Below are 21,793 nucleotides of genomic sequence, written 5' to 3'. Positions count from 1 at the left end.
AATAATGGAAGTTCTCTCTTCACCCCAGCCCTGAGCAAAGTGCCAGTTCCTTTCCCTTCAGGGAACAAAATCTCTGACCACTCCAAGTAGACACAATTTTCTCCTGTCACACCTCTCCGCTGGCCGGGAGAGGGACTGAGTCACAGACCCATCTCCTGCTCTCCCTCCAACACTTTACTGGGTTTAAGTACTTTATGCTTTGAAATAAATCACTTAGAGGCTGTGAGATGACAAACAAATCTCAGAATTTTAGGAATAAATAAAGGTGGTACTCCTTCTATTAGGTTTATAGATCTCAAGCCTCTGGGACTCATGTTTTAAAGCTTTCCTGTATAGCTATAAAAGCCAGAGAAGGTAAAGATCTCTGATAGTCACTTAGCTCCAGACACTCTGGCCTTAAAAGAAGTTAGGAAAAAAAATAACCCTACATTAAAATCGGCAGAGTTGACAAGAGTAAGGAAGAAAAGCAGTTGATTTTTTTCTTTTGCATTTGCCACCCACTGTCTCCCACACAAGAACATTGGGTAAGAGCACATTGTGACAACATTTCTAGGTCTTACTTTAAAATTCCTTAGTCACTGTAACTGTATACAGAGTAAACAAGATCTGCTTCACCTGCCAGCAAAACACAGCAGCACCTGGACCACAGCATGGCAGCCTTACAGGATGTGTAAAGATGAAGAGGAGAGAAATAAACCAAATTGAGTAACTGGAGGGTCAGATCAGCACACCCTGGCCCAATGTGAGCAATGCTACCTCTGATGACACAAACAAGAGATATTTGATAACCATCAGGTGTTCCAATTATAGCTTTGTCTCTCTGTGTGAAAGCTGATTGTTTCTTCTGGCAGGATGCAGCCACCATGTTTGACACAACTCTAGTGTCCCTACAGAGATTCAAGGATGTGCCAAACCCACCACATCCTACCTAATGAAGGTCAACTCTTCCCTGCTCCACCAGAGGGATTCATACCCAAAAAAAATGGCACTTCTGGAGGTGGAAAACAAGAACAATTTAGATGAGATCCACCAACCCAGGGTAGGAGGTTTCACACCATCAAACTTACCAGTATTTTCCTGGAGCAAATATCAGCATAGTCATGCGCACATTATCAGCATATTCATCTGCACATCAGGCTTATCTCAAGAGGCCATGATAGTTAAGAACATCTCCTTCTCATTCACTAGCTCTTCTTGTAACCCCCACCACAGCAACTGCTGCAATTACCGTTTCCACATGAATCATTAAGTGCTGCCTACACTTCAGCCTCACTCCCCAAAAATATCTGTGTTGACTGCAAAAACACATGCTAGCACAGACCTTTCTTACAGATCAAACTACAAGCAAGCTGCAGGACTTTGCTGCATGTTTGTTTTGTGAACCTCACCTGCAGTAACTTCATCTCCCAGAGAGCACATGCACAGCTCAGCCCTGGGGGACAGGGCGAGTCTGATATTCCTTCCTGTGGGGAGGCCCCTTGCTATGGATGGCTGCTGTGTGGAAGTGCATTGCTGAGGCACAGATCAGCCTGTGAATGTTTCTCCTTGGGTGCAGAGCTCCCTTTGAACTGTCTCCTAATTGCAGTGACCTTGTGCACACATGTTCATGGCTGGAGCTGTGGGTGGGAGGCGCATCTGGCACCAGCTCTGTGCAAACCTTGCACAGCTTCATTCTTGAGACCACTGAAGTCAACATGGGCCTTTCCACAGGCTTCTCAAGCTTCAGGCCAGACTCACATTCCTTCATTTTAAAGGACATCAGAACTGCACTGAGGATTTTCAGGCAAGGGTTGAGTCACCACCCTACTGCAGCAAGGCCAGGACAGTGACCTGCTCAGCCAGCTTTTTCCACAAGCCCTCAAGGCAGACCTTATTTGCTGCACTCACTGTGCTCGTTTTCTTCTCCCTAACACAGAGAAAAATTACACACAAACTGGCCATGAGAGTCTTATAGAAATATGGAGAAATTTACATCCACCCAAATTCATGAACACAAAAATGTCCCTCTCTTCAGCACACAGCTGTCCACCTCAGCTTTACCCTGGGATATCAACAAGCAGGAGCCCCAGCCCATCAAGATTGAACCAGTTTCTCATTCTGCTCTTCAGGAAGTGAAATGTTAGACCCTTCCTTGCTTTGCCCTGGGGTACACTCATAACTCACCATTTGTCCTCCAGAAAGGAAACCCTACTGATCCTTACTCATGCTCAGTAGCACTTTAGTCACTGAGCTGTCTCACAGAGCTCAGAAGAAATTCCTACATAGTAAATAACATGTGCCATTAATTATGTCAGTGCTTGGCCCACATCAGAGCAGCTGTTAGGGCACCAACAACCCTTAAATGCCTTGTCCAGCCAGACCTGGGACTTGCACCCCCAAAGCCAGTGCCCAAGAGACCAGAAGCCTGGGATAAGCTCAGGCTCAGCCATGCTGCAGGTTTGACCATCCCCAGCCCTGTCCTTGCTGGGCCTGACTTGCTGCATGGATTTAGCTTGGTCCGAGCTCTGCCCTCTGCATCTACCAGTGACATCAGTCACTGTCACCAAGCTGGTTGGGCACCATGGGACTTTGCCAAGGTCAGTGAGAGAATTGTCCTACCTGTGCAGGGGTCACCCTCAGCTCCTGGCTTATCCTTTCTCATGGCTCAGCCTTTGCTCTCTGCTCCCTGACAGTGCCATGCACCCCTTGGCACATGTTATTTACCATTTCCCTTTGCTGGTCACCCTCTCTGGCTTGACAGATCCTGGAGCATGATTAGGATAGGCATCACATGGTAGCCAGGGGCTGGCATTAAAGGGGAATTTTGGAGGAAGGAGAAATATCAGAACACCTTTTCAGAGGGATTCAACACATTGGTTTTGACCCATGGAAAATCTGAAGAAGTAGCAGCTAACCTGTATCAAAGCATGTTTGGGAAACTGGGTCACTGGTTTTCCTGGTGATTAATTCCAGGGTAAGATACTGATCTGGTTCAGACAGAGTTCAAAACATCCCTGCTTATACAATCAGATGCATGAACAGGAAAGGCGCCTTTACAAGCAATCATCTCTCTTCAAATAGAAATAATGCATCACAGAAACACACTATTTCCTGCTCACAAAAAGGGCTGATGGATAAATTCAATTATTCACACACAGCAAGGTTCTCAGCTATCCAGACTTTCCTAGCTAGCCTGAGGTAAAAACAAAACCTTAAAATAAGTTTTTTATTCCCACAGAAACAATTTATTTTTTGAAAACAAAATTTCAAAAGCTTCTGCAATTTGTATTAAATGCAATGCAGCAGGAAGCATCCTTACAGCCCCACAGCAAAACTAGAACTGCACAAGAGCGTTTTCCTCAGGATATGCAGCAATCCTTGTGAGCACTCTGGCCTCACCTTACTCTCTGCCTCTTGGGAGCACAGGCTGGAGGCACTGGAAGAAAACTGGAGTCCAGTTTGGTGCTGTTTTATTTTTGGTCTTGGAGAGTCACTCCTCCTCTTTGCATATCATCCTTTCAAACAAAACAAATAAACAAACCTTTTTCTCTCTTTCCCGTTCCTAGGTAGAGACAGAAATAAAGAGAGCAGATTTCCACTAACAACAGACACCAAGAACAGCTGCACTGTATGAACTTTAGAAGTTATTGCAGGTTCTGCAAATTGGCACAGTGATGTGCAAAACTAATACAGCCAAAAATGAAGTATATGATCAACAGAGAAATTACACAGGCAGGTTTCAAATCTGGGCTTTTTTTCAAAATAATAACAAATCTATAGGCATCTTCATAAGTGACATCCTACACTATATGCTACCAGCAAACCAAGATAGAATTTCTGGAGACATATTATTTTGTTCTGGGAGAGATGCCATTTTACATACAGCTGTCTACTTTCTAAATCATCTACCTGCATTGTTTGATTCCACCCACACCCCACCCCTAAAGAGTGTTGTCTTTAAATAACCAACCAAAAGCTCTTGCAGTATCACTGCCTATATATTCTGGAAATTTTTTTTTTTGCAGGGAGGACTAAGGATTTGGCAGGGAGAGATTGTGTTTGGGGTTTTTATTCCCCTAAAGTTAAGAAAGGGGCTTTGCCCTTTAGCCTTCGGTGGTTATTCAGGTACAGATGCCTACCAAAGTCACACTCGTTTTCTGAGAACATGTGCAGGGACAGTATGAGAAAATAAAGAGCAAAAGTGGGCTGCAATGTGTGTCCTGGGAGTCCCACAGGGAGTCCAGGTTTCCTGTATGTTCTCTCCCTAAGGACAACTTTAGGGCTCTAACATTGTCTACATTGCTCTGTTTCAATACTGCATGCTTGCTCAAAAAACCAAAATTCAGTTTCCTCAAAAGACATTCAGTTCTGCAGGTACTTGTACATAACACTAAGCAAATACAATTTTAATATAATAAAGAAAATACATAAAACAATGCTCAGCAATGAGCACAAGCCTTATGGGAACATAGGTCATTTGGAACTGAATACAGAAGTTTAAATCATTAGGTTTCTGGATGTGGCAAAATTAGCCTGGCCCCATCATGAGAGCTAACCTTCTCACAAGGGTCACAAAACAGGAAAGGCTGGGACTAAGAACAACAATAATGGCAAGAAAATAAACTTTATCTGAAACTAATCAGTTACTAATGATTTGAGGAAGATTATGTCAACTCCCCATGTATGGGCTCTTTATCAGAAAGGGCAAAGCACTGCACTGTCAAATAACAGATGTGACTTGCACATTGATCTGCATTTAAGGTGCATGTTCTTCAATTACTCATGTTCCTCAGAGGGACAATGGGAAAGGATTCCCAGCACCACAGGAATATCTACTGAAGGCTCAGTTTATAAACAGTCAGGGTATTCCACTTTCCACAGGATCAAGTGACCTTTCCTAATGAAGACGTAAAGGTCCACTCCTCTACAGTCACCTGAAAGGAGGCTGTAGCAAGGTGGGGGTGGGTTTCTTCTCCCAGGTAAGAACAGACAGAATGAGAGAAAACAGCCTCAACTTGCACCAGGAGAGGTTAAATTTGGGTACAAGGAAAAACTTCTCCACCAAAAGGGTGTCAAGCACTAGACCAGGCTGCCAGGGAAGTGGTTGAATCACCATTACTGGAGGTATTTTAAAAGACATGAGGATGTGGCACTTAGGGACTTGGCAGCGCTGTGTTAACAGTTGGAGTCACAGATCTTAGAGGCCTTTTCCAACCTAAAGGATTCTATGGTCTATTCAGAGTATTTGATTATATTCAGATATATAGAAACAATTGTCCGTACTGCAAGAAAAATACAGAATATGCCACAATATTTTTGTATTGCTTCCTACAGAATTCCAATTTGCTGGCTGGATCTCAAGATCCTAGAATTTGCCTCTTGCTTCTCCTTGCTCACGTACTACCATTCCTCCTGATGCCAGCCTGACAACGTTTCCAGTGTTTTTCATCAGCATTTTCTCAGACAACACTGCTCAGATCCATTTGTGCTGCAAGGCTGCAGGCAGTTCCAGTTCAGAGAAAGCTTTCTGGAGGCATGAAAGCTGTGCTGAAAGACACAGCAGCAGAAAGCTGTGATGATTGCTCCTCTGTGGGAAAAAATGCAAATGCCTCATGTCCATGCACATAGATTTGTTGGAAGCAGTTTGCTTCCAAATTTGTGATACAATCAGTTCAGTGTTAATTACACACCAATTATGAATTGATGCCCAGATCCTTCTAAGAGCTGAATTTCTGCAGCTGGAGAGGCCAACAGGCCCTCTGTTACTGGGATTTTGATGAGAAGCGTCCTGAAGTTTTACAAAAACATGGACACACGAGGAATGCCTCTCTGTACTGTCTGCAGGCATTCTCCTTGCATGAAATGAGGCATAAAGGTTTTCACCAGACACACACTTACCAAGAGTTACAGCAGGTTTTGATCTATCCCCTTCAGCACCCTCAGGCCTTATCCACAGCAGCTGAGACACTCCAGCTAAAGTCTCAGTGAAACCATTGCCATTGATGACATTTCCCCTGACCAGGGAGGTCAGGGATATGTTTTGGCCAAGAACCTTAATGACCCAACAGCACTAAGACAAACCTTTTCCAGCTATTTGTCTGCATTCCTTAGGCATGAGGACATGAAGAAGGGGAAGCACTGAACTATGTAAAGCTGTGAAGGAAAGAGAGGCATTCCACACTACAAAGCTGTTCCAGTTAGCATCTCATTTATATTCTGGGATATAAACATAACTTCTCTCCCATATGTGATGAAGATTCCCATACATAATTTTTCAAGACCAATGCTGCATAAATCTACTTATATCCCAGTTGCCCCACAACCTCTGAGAATTTTTAGTGGGTGATATCTTTGACCTCTTTTTAGTATACTACCAATAAATGAATCAAAGCTAACATGTTATTTCTCTGCTTCCTGTCCACTTCTTATATCTGCCTTTTTTACATCAAAAAAGGATCTTTGATACTGCTTACAGACACGGTTCATGCGTGTAGAAAGACTGAAAAATCTGGCTTCAATCATCAACTGGTGGTTGTAGACTACACTGGAATATGAATAAAGGTAATAAAGGACAGTCAGTGGAAAAAAAAAATCTGAGGAGAACTAAGACTTGTTAACAAACAGCATAGCATGAACTATAAAGGTATGTATAGAGAAAAATTAGAAGATGAAGTAGGAGGGTACTGTGCCACCCAGATTCTTGCCAAAGCCAATAGGAGCAAGAGATGTGTTTAAATAGACAAGCCTGTCTGCAAGCTAAAATTCCCAAAAGAAACTAAGAGTTCATTTCTGTCTCTTATTCATGCATACTTTAGAAACCTCTGGAGACTGCTCTGCAAACTGGAACAATAAAACAAAATGTCAAGACAATAAATGGGGCATTGAATCTCTCCCTTCTGCTGGAGGAAGGCCTTTTCTGACTCGAGGGCATACCTTCTTTTCACTTCCCAACAGCAAAGCGCTGCAGAGTAAGCACTGTCTTCAGGATGACCTCAAAGAGTGAGGCAGCACAGCAGTGCTTATCTGGTCTATTACCTTCAAAAATTTCTAGCTGAAATCCACCTTGCCACAGGTATATCTCACTATTCTTTTGTCATCTGTTCTATGATGTCATAACAGGTATGTTTTTAGAGACACTGATAAACAGCAGGGATTCATTTTATTTTTCTGTAACTCTGAGGAAATCAATTCCAGTTCCATTTCTGTTCCCAAACTCCAAGAAGCTCCATGCACACTGCAATATATCAGCAGTGAAACACTGAATGCTTTGTTCTCATTTGCAGCATAAGCACTTAACACTATAGGTAGACCTAGCTTCCCTTTTCTTTGACCAGGAGAAATTCACTGTTACTATTTCTCTACACATTTCACTTTACTTGGAATTTTAATTTCTGGAAATAATGGGTTTTATGCAAAAGTGGTAAAGCAAGTGCCTTGTTAAACTATGGTGAAGCATCAGAGGCAGCTTTGTGGCCTGAAGACTCAAAGCCCCAGCTCCATCTTTGGCATATTGGGCAATTCAAGTCATGCAAGTAATTTTATTTTCCTACACTTTGATTTCTTAACCTACAAAATGGAGATATTGCCTAAAATTATTCAAGGACATTACAATATCCACAGTGTCATTCCTTGCTTTTATTTCATGTTTGAATGAAACCAAAAAAATTGATGTTGCACAACGAGCCAGTTGTGCTGATATGTCCGTTCTCCCATAGAAAGCAGTTGCAGGGTTTGTTTCTGTTTCGAGTCTTTAGCCCACTCTGGCTCCTCAGGAAGTTCTCCTAGCATCAAATGAATTCCAGAAAGTGTTCAGCACAAGCAAAACAGCATATTTTCATCATGTTTCATTGAAGCAAAACCTTTTAATTAGCCCTAGTAATGGCTTCCTCCAACTTTGCAAAGCCCTTTGGAGAAATGCACTGAAAGTGCTATATCAGAGCTAGGTATTATTACCAACACAAATATGAGCTAAAGACTTCAAAATACATATAGGCAAGATCCTTCTGCCTTCACTGACTTAACCATTGCTTCAAGTCCTAGGCTATTCCTCAAGGAAGAATTTCAAGTCATTAAACAATTAGTAACCTTGCAACACCTTTGAAAAATAAATAGTGAAAATTGGGTACTCACACAAATTGCTTAATCTGGAATACAGCTGTTTCTGGAGCAAAACATAACACTCATTTAACAGTGCAAAGCCCCAGAAGCACAGAGGGCACAAAGGACAAAGGACAAAGTATTGTTGTATCCATTTAGAGCTAGAGGGGAAGTTTGTGGAGGCAGAAGTACAGTAAAGCAAAATAAAATAAAAGTACTTAAATAGCACCCTATTCTTGATGCCAAACTGGTCAGAAATAGCTCACATTTCCAAATTTGGTAATCTTCCAAGGAGGAGTCAAAAGCAACAAATCTTTGTAGGGGTTGGTAAGGGTAGAAGGGAGGGTTTTCCTGGTTTGATTTAGTGGCTAACTTAATCTGTTCTGTTTGTGATTGTTTAACAGTGTTGGTAGGCTGGTCTTGTGTTATCTTTGGATGACACTTTAATGTTGCAGGGCAATCATTATTACATTTTGGTGAGCTCAGGGTGCCTTAAACAACTGCTTAGCTCCAAGAGATGCAATAACTCCTCAGGCAGAGAGGCACAAGTGTTCAGCCCAGCACCTGATCCAGATCTCATTTGAAAACCATGGTGTCCAAGAGGATTGTGCCCTCAGCTCCTTGCTGGACCATTGGCACACATCTTCTCTGGTCAGGGGACAGATACCATGAGCTGAATCACAGAACCAAGCAGGCTCTGGGGAGGTCTCCTGCCCACAGACTGAGCCTTTCCCAGTCTGTCTAGCCCAGGAGAAACGGTTTAGTCAGAATGTTTTAGAGGACTTTAGAGACAAAAAGCAGTCTCATATCACACACTTTGCTTTGCCAAAGCCACAGTCCTATTCAAAGGCAGATTCCACTCTGCTTCCAAGGCTGCTGGAAAATGTCATTCTGCTCCTCCAAGCAAGGGTAACACACTATCATACTGGGATATTTTCATCCTTTTACATTAGGTGGAGTAGGAAATACCCCGAGAAGCAGGGTACAGGCTACTTTCCTTCACTGGTCTTTCAAACAACATTGCAGAGAAGACTGACATTCAATCTAAGAGTAAGGAAGGGCACTGTGGGTGGGCATGGCAAATTCCAGCCAGGAGCACAATCCTCACTGTGCAGCAAGCCCCCAGGAGCAGCTTTCTAAACAAATGCAGCAGAAATCCAGTGTATTAAAGGCATTGATTTCCTTACAACTACAGTCCCAGGTGGCAAAACTGGGCATCACTCAGCCTTACAGAAGGATACAGAATCTGATCTTGTTAAGTATCAGCTAGGGAAAAACGGATACTTGCCCCTGCTTTCAATTCACTTGCTGTTGCACTAAGCACAGTAAAGAAAACAATCAATAGATCAGGTTTCCAAATGGGAAACAAAACCACTGGAAAGGCCTAAGCCCATTTTCACCTTGTTGGGAGTTTTTATCATTACTCATGATCCTCTTCTAAGAAACACAGTATCATGCTGTTTGCATGCACTCAAATACTTGAGTTACCTCAGCAAAATGCAAGTGTGTTAATGCAGTTCGAGGTTTAGACTCCCATTGCCCTTACTGTGAACAACAACCTTTGCAAAATACAAAAAACAGACACATTTTCATGATTCCTTTTTCTGGCTTAAAAAAAAAAAAAAAAAAAAAAAAAAAAAAAAGAAAAAAAAAAGAAAAAAAGAAACCCACATGGGGTTTCAGTCCCAAATATGCAATTGGCATTTGGCCCACTGTAAAGACATGCCCAAACTGCCTGAGGATGGAGCAGCTGTGGGGCCAGGGGTAGGTCACAAACTGCCTAAACCAAGGAGACTCTGCAGGAGGGACTCCCTCAGGACAGATGAGAGCTCTGAGGAAAACAAGCAGCCAGTATACTAAATCACCTCCATTCACTCTCATACAAGTTGAAAGCACTTTATGTCCCTTTAATGTTCCTTCTTCCTCCATCTGAGCCAGAAATTGCCAGCCAGCCTGGTCTCCTGATGAAACTATCTCCCACCATCAGTTTACAAGGAAAGAAGAGTTTCCAGAGTAGCAACAAATCTAATATGATACTGAAAGAAACTTTTGGTAAATAAAATAAAGCACTGTCATGAAAGATCAGCTAACCCAGCTTGTGATGCAAGCTCTGGAAATGTCTATGTGAATGTAGAAAAAGACCAGAAAATATACTGAGGGAGGAAAAGAGAGCAGTTCACTTCTCCAGCCTGCATCCTCTTCACAAGAGAGGGTATAGGAGAAAAACTACAGCTGTGATACCAAACATCTGTAAAAAGATACAGCAAAACAAAAGCACAGCTAAGGATGCAAACAAATCTCCTGTTACCTGCTTATTCTTCCCCCTTCTGTACTTTATGTATGTAACTTAAAAATATTTGACCAAATGCAATCCATTTGCACAAAAGTGAAATTTGAAAAACTTGCAAGGTTTGCTTCAGGGGACTCAAATCAATTCAAACAGGCAGCACATATAAAAAACAAGCAGAGTTCCTACAGGATCCAGAGGACTGAGAAAGAAATAAGGTTATTTGAAAAGTTTTTGCAAAGAAAGAGATATCCAAAACCCAATTTAACCTGAAAACTTTAGAGCTCAGTAAATGCGCAAGAGAGACCTATACACCATTTCCTATTAGGTGGCTGCCAAACAGATTTGTTACACATTTAATAAAGCAGTAAAATAAGGTATTTATGTAGCATGTTTAAGTGTAAGCATATTGGTAGCATTTTGTTTAAATGAAAGTGTAACTTGATAGATGCTACAGTTCCTGGACAATGGGAAATACGAGGAGAAAAAGAAAAGTCAGAAATCCTGCTGCATCACAGAAAAACAGCATCTTGCACAGGGCTGCTTTAACAGGCCTATAAAACCTGGGTGCTTTGAGCCTCTGACAAGAGTGCCTGGCTGGCAGATGGTGAGTCCTCACATGCCTCAGAGGGTCCAGCTACTCGGAGGGAGAAGTCTTGAACACCCTTTGCTGGGTCACACATCATTGCTATTCCTTCCTTCAGGGCTTCACCCCGTACTTGGCAAGGGAGCGGGACTGCAGCTCCTTCCAACATCAACACCTTCTCCTTGCTCACCAGAGGTGCCGGCGCAGAACAAACACGAGTTTCAGCCTTCCCAGCTTCACAGCTCCCCAAGCCGTGTTCTCTGCTCAGGCTCACTGAAACTCTACAGGAAAACTGCAACCACCCTTCAGAGGGCAATTTCAGCCCATCACAACCTTCCCAGGTTCAAAAAGAAATGCAGCAAACTGCAAAGGTATGGGTCATGAAAAACAGCTAAATACAAACATCTGGTTGCTTTTGCTTCTCTCATGTGCAGATCTCAGAAATAGAAGGGGAGATATCAGTTATTATTGTTAAATTGTGCCTTACTATTGAACACACAGGGAAACTGAGGTTCCAGGTAATGGAATGACTTAGAGGACTTCTGAATGAGTGAGCAAAAAAGCAGCAACTGGACAAGAGATTTGATGAATAGTAACTCTTCACCCAGATTTATTTATTTATTTCCACAGACATTGTACTTAGTTGTTATGAAAAATAAAGTATTCTCTTTTGGAAAAAGATCAACATGTTCTTCCTCATGGGTGATTATTCCCAGAGTGGTTAAAAACCAAAGGAAGAAAAGTACAGAAATACCAACGTTCCAGAGCAAACCTGTGTTCTTCCAAGTGTGGGAATAGAAGAAAAGCAGGTATTTTTGGGCTAAATTGTTTTAAGAAAGAGGTATTTTTGTTACAACACATAGAAGTATCTTTAATACAAGGAAAACACTGAAACAACATGTTGCTGCCTTTTGCTTACGCATTCCTAATGTGAAGGCCCAAGTTCCCCCTAAGAGGAGCATGTGGATGTTTTATTGTTAAACAATTAGGCCAAAGCCACACTAAGGATTTTTGTACTTGGTTCAAACTGACTTTAATGGAAAATGAGCCTCTAATTATCATAAGTGACTTAGAAAATCTCAGCAGGGTTGTATAAAAAGGTAGAGCATTAACCTAATCAAGGCTGTACAGAGAGCTGAGGACTTACTAATAAAGATCAGAAACTGAAGGTAGAAGGGGTCTTTATACCTCCATTCCCTGGTCAAAATGAAGTTCAGCAATAAATGAAACATCTGCTGTGATAACTTGTGTGTCAAAGCAAATCTCTGTTTTCATCCCTTTAAAAGGGCTAATTAATCCACACACAGAAAGCCCTGTTTGAAATATTTGTGAAAAGAAATGGGTAAATTAATATATTTTGAATATCTATGATAAATATACTCTACATAAGATGTAAACCTGAGCTGCACACTGATGTACCAGAAAATATCTTTGCCTCATGGCAGAGGTTTATAATGAGGGGGAGGATGGGGATAGCAGACACAAAATAACTGCCTCCTTGTAACCAGATAAAATGGTTATGACTAAGACTCAAAAATCAGACATAAGTAGAGAAAGAACTCATCCTTTTCAAGAAAAAAAAAAGTATTAACATCATATCTCTAAATATGGTCCATTATAAATATTTGAGATTACACAGAGAAGAAATGGTATTAAAAGTCTAAATTTTCCTGATAGTCTTACCACCTGATCATACCCCTCTTGAAGAAAAGTAACTCCACTTAGAGTCCCATTTTAGAGTTTATCTGTTTCCAGAATTATCTTCTCTATCTTCTCATGTGCACTGATGTTTCCCTCATCTACCAAAGTCAGATGCAGTCCTTTATTCCTTTGTTCCCATTTTGTTCAGAGCTTTTAAAATTACAAATGAAAGATGCTACTCTGTTGCTATAGCTCATCATCTTTCTGCTACTATCTGAATTTAGCTCCTGCTTTTTATTGACCTTTGTCCTACTCCTAAAAAACCACCAATCTTAGTTTGATTCAGGTTTTTTAAATCCACATGATAAAGCCTAGAGATGAAATTAACCTTTTTCCATTAGACCCAGTATAGGAATACTCCATTCAGTCCGTAGAAGTTATGGAGGTAAGTATTCATTGTGCATTGAAAACAAAAACTTAGATATATATATATAATTATAAAATCTCATTTATGTCAGTGAATCCTGGATCAAAACATCTCTCACTGACTATCCAATATTTAGGCTTATCCCAAGTCTCCCCAAAAAAAAAGTTAAGGTGTACTTGCCCCTAACTCTTTGCCTAACTAGGAGGTGAAAGTTAATTTAAAAAAAGGTAGAATCAGAAACAATTTGAAAAGTTGCAGCCAGAAGTACAGTGCCAGGTGAGGAAGAGGTGAGCAGACGCTGCTGGGATAACTCATGTGGCCCAAAGCAGCTGCTCTGTGTGGTCTCCACCCCAGCTGACCTTCCCACTACATGTTTGTCTGGGCTGGACAGGCAGATGTGCTTGCCAGCCTGCCCTGCTGCAAAGCACATGGGAAAGGGAAAAGGAAGTTTTTAGTCCAAGACAAAGCACTTGGCTATGCAGGGCTGGATTCCTGCTGTTTTAGCCATTATCCATAGGCTCATGAATACACATCACATATTTGAATTTATCACATGAGCATGCCATTCACCTTAATTATCCTGCTTCCAGAGCACACCTCCAAGGCCAGTGGCTCAGCTACACTTCTACAGAGCAAAACATTCTACTGTCTCTCCAGATTTAAGAATAGGTCAGATTCTTTCCTCTATCACATCAGTCTACCCGCAGTAGTTCTGGATCAACACTAGTATGCCAAAAATCAGATTCATCTCATGCTCTCTGTACATAATAATGGTCTCTACTACAAAAAATTATAATGGATTGAATGTGAACCATTAACCTTCAAAAGAGAAGCTGGCTCCACTCAGAGGAGCAAGAAACTTCTCCCATCTTTTTCACAGACTGTGCTTTTAAGCTAGGTATTCTCTCCTGTCATTTTTCAGTTGCCAGAAATGTCACAATATACAATGATCTACACAACTGAAAAGATAAGACACACAGGTCCCCTCAGCCAGAGATCCCACAGTGTTCCCCCCTCCAGCTGCAATCTCTTGGAGGTGAATAGGCAGACAGTGTACTTGTCCCAGCTTTACCTTCCACTGTTATTCTCTCTGGAGTGTGTGCCTGTCACTGCAAACTCCATGGCTGTCTCACTGCTTTGTCAGGGAGCCTTAGCTGAACTTTCACCAACTTCTCTGCTGGTTTCTCCAGCTCACAGTAACTGTCTCACAGGGAGACAACTCAATGGCAAACACTGCCAGAATTAAAGCTGAAATCACAATTAAATCTTATGTGATAGATACTCTTTAACAGCACAAAGCAGTGTGATAACCTCTCTTGGCATTCCACTAAATACAAATATCAATATCAGAACAGACAAACAAAGGAATATGTCACCAGCAGCACAAGTAGCTGCTATCACAGATTGTCTGTGACAGACAAGCAGCCTCAATGCTCACAAGTGGATGAAGAATTTGTCACCATTTATCCCCTTTCTAGGGTTTAACAAATCCCAAGCCACAGTGGAAGTGGCATCAACAAAATGTAGGTCTCACATCAATCTACAGCTTGGAAGCAGCAGCACAAGCAGAGATTAAGGCACACACAGAGTTCATTACAGCCCCGCTGCTGGGCTTGGAGTGCTTTCAGAGGGAAAGGGCTAAAAGGAGAAAGAAGAAAAGCAGAACACTAAGGAAGAGAAAAGACAACATTTCCCTGGGACCTAACAGACAACCTTCCCCAAAGTACAAGGATTCAGATGAAGCCTTACTTACAGGTAAAATGGCAAGAATCTGGGAGCCCTTGCCTCTCCTGAATTTATTTTTCCTAGAGAGTTACCTGTGTTATCCAAGTTATGCAGCCACAGGAAAAGTAGAGCAGGCAAAGTAAGATTTTCCCCAGCTCACCTTGGCACTAGATGAGAAGAAGGCAGCTCTGCCACCTGGCAACAACCCCCTTTGCTTCCCAGGCCCGAGGACACCTCTGGAGAGAAAGAGCAGCTCCTCTGCCAGCTGCTCTGCAGCTACAGCAGCAAGGACAGCGCTGCTTCAGAGGCTGATAACCACTGGGCCAATCAGCAGCAAACACCTCTGCACCAGTCCTTAGCACTGGGAAGGGAAGAGCTGAAGCACAGCACCTGTGGAAGCAGGGACGGAGGCCTCCAGGATACCCTGAGGTTGAGTAATGACAAAGCCAGGCAATCAGGATTGTGCCATTAAAACTTGCAAGTACCCCCAGTGTCCCAAGGGTTTCAAACAGGTGACAAGAAGGAGACAGCATGAGCTCCCTGTGCTTGTCCTTGTTTTTCCCTTTAGTACAATTAAATGATTCCAGATATTTACCCATTTCCACAGGAGAAATGGTGATGGATATATCCATAAAACAACAACAGAAATATGCACACTAACCTAAAGCTCTGTGAATTGTATTGATGAGAACTGAATGCTATGTTATGGTTTTGTTGATTGTTAAGTAAGTAATCTTTACAAACAGACTTCAGGGAGGTGCAGATGATTTTATGGCTCTTCCTTATGATCTCTTTTTTTTCCTTTCCTATTCTGATCTCAACTTTCTTTCAAGCCAGTCATTTCTTATACAGTTTGAGTGGCACAGGTGATGTTCTGCTCAAAGATTAAGTTAACAATATAGCAGGCAGTAAAAACACAAGCTATGGTATGGAACTGCAGCCTGATTTGCAACTTCACAGTGGAAATAATCAGAGCTTGCTGATTATTTGGTAAGGTTTTGCACTTTCCTCATTTGCCATATCTTCAAAACAATATTCCTGGCTCATAAACCTCATTTGAACACTGGATAACAGGATTTTGTAGGCCTGGAACCAGGATTAAGATATGAAGCAAACTGGAAACTTCAGCCATTACAATCCTAGTAGCCCAAATGAGAAGCACTTTCACACACAGTGAGCCAATCAATATGTCCCATTTCTTTGTGGCCACATAGAAAGAAACATGACTTTAGGCCCTTCCCCATGACTTCAAGTGATAGGAGTTTTCATCAGGACAAAGGATCAAAATCATTAGAACTCCTCATTAATTTCACCCCATATTGCAAAAACTATTTGTACTCCCTCAAGTTGAAAGGGAAAAAATGTCAAGAGACAGATTCATCTCCTAACTTGAAGGACTTCCCAGAACAATGAGCAGAGTCAGTGTCTGAAACATCTGCTCCTTGCTGAAAAAGAGTTGCAAGATCTTCCAGCCAGCCTTCCCAAAATTTTTGGTCTCTGCCCTAGTGCTTGGAACAGCAGGCTGAGCAGAGTGCTCTGCTCAGTGCTAGTCAGTTAGCATCTGTCCCCTGTGATTGTGACTGGGTGTCCCACGAAGACTACTAATCTTTTTCCTAAGGGGAAAAATGCAAACCAGTAATTCAGTGTGACAACCTCATCAAAATGATAAAATGAATTATGGCTTTAAAACTTTATGCAGTGACTGTTTTTAATAACGTGGGAGTTAGAGAATAATGTTAAAAGTTTCAACTCAAAGACCTGGTTTCCTGTGCTGGCACCATTCCTAACACTAAATGTTAACACATTAAGCATTCTTACATCTTCATTTTAAAGAGCAATTAGGAGACAGATACACTCACACTGGAATAACATCCCGTTCCTGAGTGTGTGAACACACACAGGGTGCACTTCCAACAGAAACCCACTGTGCTCTCCCTGAGTCCTTCAGGACTTCTCCACTTGCACAAGTTCATTGAATTCTCAACTGCACTGCAGCAGCTGAGAGCTCTGCAGCCCACAGACACAGCTCCACCAAACATGTCTTCAAGAAAGGGGTGAAGGTGGCATTGAAAGTGAACACCTACTCCTGTCCTGTGTTCCTCAATCTCCCAAGCACATCTCCAAGGTCAGAAGCTCACAGCAGAATGTAGCAAAGCACTGACTGTAGGAATTAGACCATTCATTTCCCCAAACAGTTTTAACTACCTGAGAATACACTCTGAGTTACATTGCTCTAAACATGTTCACTGTGGATTAAGCTAAGGCAAGCCAGACTCGGCTGGCTGAGAACACAAAGCTCCAGACCTCAACTGATGAGTAAGAATCTTACTGTAACTCACTGCAGTCACCTCTAGCCCAGAATGGTCTCCAGTACCCTGCAACTAAACTATCATAACTGCAAACTCTGATTATCAGCAACAGCCCCAATAGGAACACACAATCCCCACACAAGAGGGTGGGTTGGCCAAGAAGTGTTAATGTAGTAGCTATCCCTCTCCCTACAGTTTGTAGTAGTGTTGACTTCAGAAAGTTCAACTGCTAATGGAGAACATATCTTTTAGGCTCAGTCCTCAGTGAATAAAAAGTTTCAAGTAAAATCTGAGCTGCTCAAAGCCTACAAGAATTAAAAGATGATTTAAATCTGAAACTCCATAAGCAAGCATCCCCATTGCTCAAATCAGTCTTAAAATCTTCTGCACAATGCAACAACAAGGACCAGGAAAAAGGCAGCTACCGAGAGAGGGGAATCTCCACCATGGCCCCTCTCTAGCAGGGCAGAGCTCTAGAGCAGCAAAGGAGACCACGATTTATGGAATCTGGACAGGAATTATGGAATCTACACAGGACCTCATAAGCGGGCAGGACTTCTCCTCCATGACACCTAAACTGACACAGCTCACCAGCATGAGGCATTTCTACATGAAAAAAAAACCAACAAACAGGAGAAGATTTTGCAGTTGAATAAGGGATAAAAATGATGAGTACTAACTCTCAGATGATGGATGTACACCCAAAAAACATTCAAAACTCTTCCCAAAAGGGGGAATTTCAGGTCTTGTAGGGTGTGACTCTCCAAAGCTTGGCAAAGCCACTTATAACCTCACCAAAGTTCAATTTGACTAAAAATGTTTACAAGCACGAAAACTAGGCCAAATTGAGAATGTAAATATTTGGATTCAGTTCCCCAAACTTGTCTCTGTCTGCACTGCCAACTAAATCCCAACTGCAGACCAAAAAATCTGAAAAGCAACAGTTGCACACACTTTACAGCACACAGACAAAACTAACACACATGGCACTCAGCAACAGGAAAAAAAAAAAAGAAAAAGAAGGAAAACCCCCCAATTCATAATCTAAACTAAACTTATTCTAAACAAGACATCAATGAAGTCTGGACCAAAAATCAACTCTGCTATCATTTCATACATTTTGAAAGTCTGATCAGTCCAGATGTTGGTCCTCTGCCCTGCAGGAGCCTGGGTAACATTAAACATAGCTAGATTACTCAAGAGCTCATAGACAACATGATGTTTGTAGCACACAGTGGTAACTTTGACCTAAACCACATTCTTTTAAGCCATCCAAAGAAAGGACTTCCATTTCTCAGGCAGACAAACTGAGGAAAGACTTCTCTGGAATCACAGTAATTTATTTGGCAACCTCAGTCCCATATTCAGAAGTGATTTAGGAGCCCAGATCACCTGGAGTTCTCAAGATCTTTTCTTCCCTAATTTTACCCCAGCTCTTTTAGGTATAGATAAGAATGGCAACCATGGATTCATGCAAGGGACTTTTGACCTCCTACAAACACAGATCCCTAGGGATACACCATATTCCCAGCTGCCAGTTCCCAGCCCCTCTTCAAGTGTCAAATGCCTTTTAGTCCTACATCTCCACTGCACATACTAACTGGAGGAAATCAGAGGGGTGAGGGTGTCATTAAGACCAGCATTTTTGTTGTTGTTGTTGTATGATATGAATTTGAGCATCCTTACTTCCACTACAGTAGACTAACAAAAAACCCCATCCTTTCCCTCTTCAGTTAAGCAGGAAAAGCATGAATCTGGTTATTTTGCTTTACTCAGCTGTGGGAAACTTGGGTTTACTTTCCAGTTAAAAGCAGGCTCTTCAGTGTACTTCACAGTGACCTCTTCACAAGGGGCTTGTATCATTTCTTTAAATGCCCTTACACTAAAAATAGTCCTGCTTCCTAAACATGAGTGTTTGGCAGTTCCAGGCATTCTGAGATCCTGCATACCACTTTAATTTTTTTTAAACTGGCAACATTTATTTAACCAGCAATTTAAAAAAGGAGGCCCGGCCGCCCCAGTGATTCTTCCCAGAGGGTCTTAGATGTTTATGAAACACAATGAAAACAATAAAGTGGACAAAATCATGCTATTCCATCAAGTCCTTGGCAAGACTTCCCAACCAAGAATAAATTGGCATGGTATGTTACAGTCAACAGATTACACAACGGTTTACAGGGTCACCAATAATAAGGGGTCACACACTCCTTAAAGAGATACACTGTACAAGAAGGCACTTGCTTAAAAGAAAAGAGCAATGCTTGATCCTGAGCTTCTTGGAGCACATCCTGACAGCCACAGCACAGACCTGCTGCAGGGGTAGGAGAGGACAGAAGGCACCTCTCCCCCAAGCCAGGAAGGGCAGTGACTATGCCACCCAAGCTGGCTGGGGGAGTTCAGCACCCTGAAGGGAGCAGCAGAAAGCCAGGCCAGGCAGGGCTCTCTTATTTCTGCACACAAGAGGAGAACACATGCTACATCCTTCCAGGAGCAGGACAGTCTCCGTGCCCCAGGGAAGCCCAGCACCATCATCCCTGCCAACCTTTCCAAAAGCCCCTTTCCTCACTCCATACTCTTGAGGAAACTGGTTTCACCCCAGAAGCAAGATTTCAGTTCCATGTCAGTCTTGTCACCCTTAACAGTGCAGACAGTAGTTAATTTTAAAAGGTGCTTGACTATGCTCCTGGGTAACTTGATAAAGACATCATCATTGCTATAAATGTGTTGCAGTTTTATTTTAAATAACTGATCTTAAAGAAAGAGGGAAATGAATGGTCAAACCCATAAATCTTACTCTTTCATGTCAAGTTGGGACAGATTTCCACTATGTCACCTGCATAACCTGATCATCACAATGAAAGTTAAATTTTGGTGCTCCTAAAACATAAATTATTTTCTCAAACCTCTCCTCAAATGCATCATACTCCTACCTTTGCCCCGTTTACTTACCCTTCCACTATATGGAAATTTTCATCCACCAACTATAAATTAATCATGTATTAAAAAAACATTCTTAAGTCTTAAAGGCAAATCAGCCTCACTTCAATTCATCCTATCATCAAAAACCAGACTACGACTAGCAGTTTCATCCTCCATCTTCCAAGGATTTCGATCAGTCCAATTTTATTGGATTATTTAACATATGCCTGAAGTGAAGTCTGACTGGCCAGCATAAAAATGAAAGGAATCCTATTCCCCAAGTCAGCAGAAGGTGTAGAAAACACTACTACTGACATACTCCATGCAGTAATACTAGGCACCCAGCTTCATTCAGCTTGACTACTAAATTCGAAGTACATTTGAGTGATAAAACTGGAGTAACACAAGAAGGCTCTCTCATATGCAACCGCTATTCTTTGATTGCGGTGACCTTAGTAACGCAAACTTTTGGTATCAAGCCAAGAGCAGGACATCTGATTTTCCCACCAAGTGAACTGCGGCACAACTCCCTTAGCTCTTCAGCCAAATCTGTCCTGGGATCCTAAAGTCTTCCGCCGGAGTCCAGGTGGCTCCTCTACGCTTTTCAGCACGCACGCAAACATCGCAGCCAGCCGGCCGGACGATGCGAGCGGGCATTGGAAGGGAAGCGCCGCAGCTCTCGTCTCCCCGGCTCGGAGCCCCACGCCGGGCGCGCTGGCTCCCCGGCCGGATCCGAGTTACCCCGCTCCGCCCGAAGTGGTCCTGCGGGCTCTGTCCCTCCGCGGGCTCTGCCCTCGCCACCCCCGCCAAAAGCAGCGTCCCGCGAGGCGCGGCGGTGGCACCGGCGCGGGAGCCCCGAGTCCCCGCTCCGCCCGTGCGCAGGGACCCCCGCCCGTGTGTGCTCCCCCGGGGCAGGGCAGGGAAGGGCAGGGTCCCGCAGGGATCGCGGGGCCGGCCCGCACCCGCACGGCCTCCGGCGGCTCCGCTGGCCCGGGGGCTCCGCGCTCCGGGTGCCGCAGCTCCCGGCGAGCCCCCGCCGCCGCCGCGCATCCCCGGTGCTCCCGGCGCGCAGGGACGGCCACCCGGAGCACGAGCAATCGTTTCTCCCCCCGGTCCCGCTCCCCTGCCCGGGTCCCCGCAGGCGACCACCGCCCGGCAGCGCGCCGCCCCGGCCCTTACCGAGGTGCGCAGGGATGCGCTCCCTCCGCCGGCCGCCTGCAGCCCCCGTCCCGCAGCCCGGGCGGTTGTAGCTTTTTTGCAGAAGCTGGGAAGAGGGAAATAAAGGGGGGAGGGAGGGAGGGTGGGGGGTGGGAAGGGACTGAGATCGAGGGAGAGAAAAGTATGCAAAGGCAGGAAGTGGAGACGGCCACGACCAGTGCGGGAGATTAATGGGAACCAGTCACCCGGCAGCCAACAAAGAAACCTGCTCCCCCAGCGCAGCGCAGCCCGGCCCGGGCTGCCGAGCCACCGCTCCCGCCGGCCCCGCGGAGGGGTGGGCACCGCCTCCCCCAGCCCCAAAGCCGGGTCCCGACAGGGGGAGGGAGGGGAGCAGCCGGGCAGGGCGGGCTGGTCCGCGGGGAGATGCGATGGGCACAGGAGGAGGAGAGGACCGAGCCCCCCGACTGACAGCCTTGCCCCTCGCTCTAGCCCGGAGGGGCGATAGCGCTCGGTTTTATTTCAAAGCCCCCGAGGTCTGCGCTCCTCTCGGGCAGCGGCGCTTGCGGGGCAGAGCGGAAGGAAGGAGGAGTGCGGGGGGCGCGCTTCCTGCGCCGGGCGCGGGGCTGATGGCTCCCAGCCGGGAGCTGCGGGCCGGGGAGCTCTCG

The 21,793-nt window shown here is 43.9% G+C and overlaps 1 protein-coding gene across 2 annotated transcripts in view; it reads right to left on the bottom strand.

Moving 5' to 3' along the window:
* The window catches only part of DENND2B (DENN domain containing 2B), a 152,463-nt gene extending 131,216 nt beyond the window's left edge, over positions 1-21,247 (bottom strand). For both annotated transcript variants that reach the window (XM_063158505.1, XM_063158504.1), the window contains exon 1: positions 21,150-21,247. The gene's annotated coding sequence lies outside the window, so the exon portion shown is untranslated. The remainder of the gene's footprint in view (positions 1-21,149) is intronic.
* Between the last annotated feature and the right edge of the window lie 546 nt (positions 21,248-21,793).

This window comes from Melospiza melodia, chromosome 6 (assembly GCF_035770615.1).
Source record: "Melospiza melodia melodia isolate bMelMel2 chromosome 6, bMelMel2.pri, whole genome shotgun sequence".
NCBI classification, from domain to species: Eukaryota; Metazoa; Chordata; class Aves; order Passeriformes; family Passerellidae; genus Melospiza; species Melospiza melodia.
This window is presented reverse-complemented; position numbering and strand designations above follow the sequence as displayed.